We start from the raw sequence: 5603 nt of genomic DNA on the forward strand, positions 1-5603 counted from the left end.
ACATGTGGAATGATAAACGGTAAAGAATATGTTCCAGTCTTGCCTCTAAGACTGGCTCAAGTGTTTAGTGATCATGTTTTCTGGATCATAGGATATCGTTAAGTGTAATGATAGTCCTAAAACAACACTGAGAGTATGACGTTAGAAGAACAATTATATTGAATCGACCCAAACTTGTTTCTTATACTTTGATGTAATATCTTTTGAAATCAATTGTTATAACATGAAGTGTTAACATGTGTTTTAGTTCCTTAGACCATGAGAGTATCGTAGTCACTTCCTACCATACGATAGACTTTTGGGTTGCTCAAACGTCATCTATAACATAGTGATCATAACGACAACTTATAGGTTCACGGAAAGTTTGATAAGGGACTAGATAGCCAGAAAATGGGATTTGCTCCTCAAACGATGGAGAGATATTCTTAGGGCTCTCTCAGTGTGAAGGCATCAATCATCATCCGGACAGACGCAGGTGACTATGTCACAGGGATACCAAAACACTTCAACGAGAAAGAGGAACAAAACCGATAACGAGGATAACGTTATAGTGAGCGTGTGTTTGACTCAAGAGGATACTAATGCATCTCAGGTTTTGTAAAGTTTCGCGAAACAAATGGAACATCACGCGATAAACAAAGGTTCACTCGAATGTCATTCGTGTAATCATAGGGATTGATATGGACGTCCATTGCTGCGCTATTGGTCATTGGACGAAGGGGTTTCATTCATGTATATGTTTTACTGACCTATGGGGTCACATGCTTAAGGTAATCACGATCTGCTGACTATTAGTTGGACGAGAGTATGAAGGGTTTATTTGTGGAATTGTTTCATTAAAATTAAAAATAGTTTCAAGAGGATCTGGAAGCGTTTCGGGCCACTTGAAGGGTTTCAGAGTTTATCGGGCAATACCGGGTATTCCCCAGAAATAATATGTAGGTGGGAAATGTTTCTGGTGATCTTAAATTAATAATAAAAGGCTCTAGTAATTCTTAGGAGGATTTTATATTTAATTTAATATCAATGGGCCTTAAAAGGCCAAGTGGTGGAAGGAGAATTGGGTCACCATGGCCCAATAGGTGAGGCGCCCCACTTTTCCAAGTGGAGAGGCCGAATTGGAGTGGGGGGGGGGGGACTCCTCCTCCCCCCTTTGGCTGGCGCACCAAGGAGGGGGTTCCCTCCTTGTGTGACAACCCCTCCTCTCCCTCCAACCTATATATACTACAAGCTTTGGTGCTATTTGGACACACAAGTTTTGGAGCCTCTTGTAGTTCTCTAGTTCTAGTTCTAGTTGATCCTAGTTGATCAATTAGGGCTTGACCCATATCCTCTAATACTCATAATTAGAATCCTAGTGTGTTTTTAATCTCCTCCCACTAATTCTCCGGCGATGATTAGCTCTGGAGGGCCAAGCGTTGCAGGATCATGAAGACTGTGCACATGCAACTAAGTAGAGAGCTTGTGTTTTCGGTCTTCCGTTCGAGGGATAATTCGTGGGCGGCTCATGGGATCATTCATCTATGGTTCGAGGTGTTGGAAATATGCCCTAGAAGCAATAATAAAATGGTTATTATTATATTTCTTTGTTCATGATAATTGTCTATTTTTCATGCTATAATTGTTTTATCCGGAAATCGTAATACATGTGTGAATACATAGACCACAACACGTCCCTAGTGAGCCTCTAGTTGACTAGCTCGTTGATCAAAAGATAGTCATGGTTTCCTAACTATGGACATTAGATGTCATTGATAACATGATCACATCATTAGGAGAATGATGTGATGGACAAGACCCAATCCTAAGCTTAGCTCAAAGATCGTGTAGTTCGTTTGCCGTAGATTTTCTGAATGTCAAGTATCATTTCCTTAGACCATGAGATTGTGCAACTCCCGGATACCGTAGGAGTGCCTTGGGTGTGCCAAACGTCACAACGTAACTGGGTGACCATAAAGGTACATTACAGGTATCTCCGAAAGTGTCTGTTGGGTTGGCACGAATCGAGACTGGGATTTGTCACTCCGTATGACGGAGAGGTATCTCTGGGCCCACTCGGTAATGCATAATCATAATGAGCTCAATGTGATCAAGTGGTTGATCACGGGATCATGCATTACGGTACGAGTAAAGTGACTTGCCGGTAACGAGATTGAACAAGGTATTGGGATACCGATGATCGAGTCTCGGGCAAGTAATGTACCGATTAACAAAGGGAATTGTATACGGATTGATTGAATCCTCGACATCGTGGTTCATCCGATGAGATCATCGTGGAGCATGTGGGAGCCAACATGGGTATCTAGATCCCGCTGTTGGTTATTGACCGGAGAGTCGTCTCGGTCATGTCTGCATGTCTCCCGAACCCGTCAGCATGTTGCATAAGGTGGCTAGCGGGTGTCTGTCTCTCCCACTTTAGTCAGATCGGATTCGATGAACAGGGTCCTTATGAAGGGTAAATAGAAATTGACAATTCACATTGTGGTTTTGGCGTAGGTAAGAAACGTTCTTGCTAGAAACCTATAGCAGCCACGTAAAAACTTGCAACAACAATTAGAGGACGTCTAACTTGTTTTTGCAGCAAGTGTTTTGTGATGTGATATGGCCAAAGGATGTGATGAATGATATATGTGATGTATGAGATGATCATGTTCTTGTAATAGGAATCACGACTTGCATGTCGATGAGTATGACAACCGGCAGGAGCCATAGGAGTTGTCTTTATTTATTTATGACCTGCATGTCAACATAAACATCATGTAATTACTTTACTTTATTGCTAAAGCGTTAGCCATAGTAGTAGAAGTAATAGATGATGAGACAACTTCAAGAAGACACGATGATGGAGATCATGATGATGGAGATCATGGTGTCATGCTAGTGACAACGATGATCATGGAGCCCCGAAGATGGAGATCAAAAGGAGCAAATGATATTGGCCATATCATGTCACTATTTGATTGCATGTGATATTTGTCATGTTTTACATCTTATTTGCTTAGAACGACGATAGCTTAAACAAGATGATCCCTCGCAATAATTTCAAGAAAGTGTTCCCCCTAACTGTGCACCGTTGCAAAGGTTCGTTGTTTCGAAGCACCACATGATGATCGGGTGTGATAGATTCTAACGTTCGAATACAACGGGTGTAAGCCAGATTTACACACGCAATACACTTAGGTTGACTTGACGAGCCTAGCATGTACAGACATGGCCTCGGAACACGGAAGACCGAAAGGTCAAGCATGAGTCGTATAGAAGATACGATCAACATGAAGATGTTCACCGATGTTGGCTAGTCCGTCTCACGTGATGATCGGACACAGCCTAGTTAACTCGGATCATGTTTCACTTAGATGACTGGAGGGATGTCTATCTGAGTGGGAATTCATTGAGTAATTTGATTAGATGAACTTAATTATCATGAACTTAGTCTAAAATCTTTACAATATGTCTTGTAGATCAAATGGCCCATGTTGTCCTCAACTTCAATGCGTTCCTAGAGAAAACCAAGCTGAAAGACGATGGCAGCAACTATACGGACTGGGTCCGGAACCTGAGGATCATCCTCATAGCTGCCAAGAAAGATTATGTCCTAGAAGCACCGCTAGGTGATGCACATGTCCCACAGAACCAAGACGTTATGAACGCTTGGCAGTCACGTGCTGATGATTACTCCCTCGTTCAGTGCGGCATGCTTTACAACTTAGAACCGGGGCTCCAAAAGCGTTTTGAGAGACACGGAGCAGATGCGATATTCGAAGAGCTGAAAATGGTTTTTCAAGCTCATGCCCGGGTCGAGAGATATGAAGTTTCCGACAAGTTCTTCAGCTGTAAGATGGAGGAAAATAGTTCTGTTAGTGAGCACATACTCAAAATGTCTGGGTTGCATAACCGCTTGACTCAGCTGGGAGTTAATCTCCCGGATGACGCGGTCATTGACAAAATCCTTCAGTCGCTTTCACCGAGCTACAAGAGCTTTGTGATGAACTTCAATATGCAGGGGATGGAAAAGACCATTCCTGAGGTATATTCAATGCTGAAATCAGCAGAGGTAGAAGTCAAAAAGGAACATCAAGTGTTGATGGTGAATAAAACCACTAAGTTCAAGAAAGGCAAGGGTAAGAAGAACTTCAAGAAGGACGGCAAGGGAGTTGCCGCGCCTGGTAAGCAAGCTGCCGGGAAGAAGTCAAAGAATGGACCCAAGCCCGAGACTGAGTGTTTTTATTGCAAGGGAAGTGGTCACTGGAAGCGTAACTGCCCCAAATACTTAGCGGACAAGAAGGCCGGCAACACGAAAGGTATATGTGATATACATGTAACTGATGTGTACCTTACCAGTACTCGTAGTAGCTCCTGGGTATTTGATACCGGTGCGGTTGCTCACATTTGTAACTCAAAGCAGGAGCTGCGGAATAAGCGGAGATTGGCGAAGGACGAGGTGATGATGCGCGTCGGGAATGGTTCCAAGGTCGATGTGATCGCCGTCGGCATGCTGCCTCTACATTTACCTACGGCATTAGTTTTAAACCTCAATAATTGTTATTTAGTGCCAGCTTTGAGCATGAACATTGTATCAGGATCTCGTTTAATTCGAGATGGCTACTCATTTAAATCCGAGAATAATGGTTGTTCTATTTATATGAGAGATATGTTTTATGGTCATGCTCCGATGGTGAATGGTTTATTCTTAATGAATCTCGAGCGTAATGCTACACATATTCATAGTGTGAATACCAAAAGATGTAAGGTTGATAATGATAGTCCCACATACTTGTGGCACTGCCGCCTTGGTCACATAGGTGTCAAACGCATGAAGAAGCTCCATGCAGATGGACTTTTAGAGTCTCTTGATTACGAATCATTTGACACGTGCGAACCATGCCTCATGGGTAAAATGACCAAGACTCCGTTCTCAGGAACAATGGAGCGAGCAACCAACTTATTGGAAATCATACATATTGATGTGTGCGGTCCAATGAGTGTTGAGGCTCGTGGTGGCTATCGTTATGTTCGCACCCTCACTGATGACTTGAGTAGATATGGGTATGTCTACTTAATGAAACACAAGTCTGAGACCTTTGAAAAGTTCAAGGAATTTCATAGTGAAGTTGAGAATCAACGTGACAAGAAAATCAAGTTCTTGCGATCAGATCGTGGGGGAGAATACTTGAGTCATGAATTTGGCACACACTTAAGAAAATGTGGAATAGTTTTACAACTCACGCCGCCGGGAACACCTCAGCGTAATGGTGTGTCCGAACGTCGTAATCGCACTCTATTGGATATGGTGCGATCTATGATGTCTCTTACCGATTTACCGCTGTCATTTTGGGGCTATGCTTTAGAGACTGCCGCATTCACTTTAATAGGGCTCCGTCGAAATCCGTTGAGACGACACCGTATGAATTATGGTTTGGGAAGAAACCTAAGCTGTCGTTTCTAAAAGTTTGGGGATGCGATGCTTATGTCAAGAAACTTCAACCTGAAAAGCTCAAAGCCAAATCAGAAAAATGCGTCTTCATAGGATACTCTAAAGAAACTGTTGGGTATACCTTCTACCTCAGATCCGAAGGCAAGATCTTTGTTGCCCAGAATGGGTC

The sequence above is a fragment of the Triticum aestivum genome, chromosome 2A (genome assembly GCF_018294505.1).
Source record: "Triticum aestivum cultivar Chinese Spring chromosome 2A, IWGSC CS RefSeq v2.1, whole genome shotgun sequence".
Lineage (NCBI taxonomy): Eukaryota > Viridiplantae > Streptophyta > Magnoliopsida > Poales > Poaceae > Triticum > Triticum aestivum.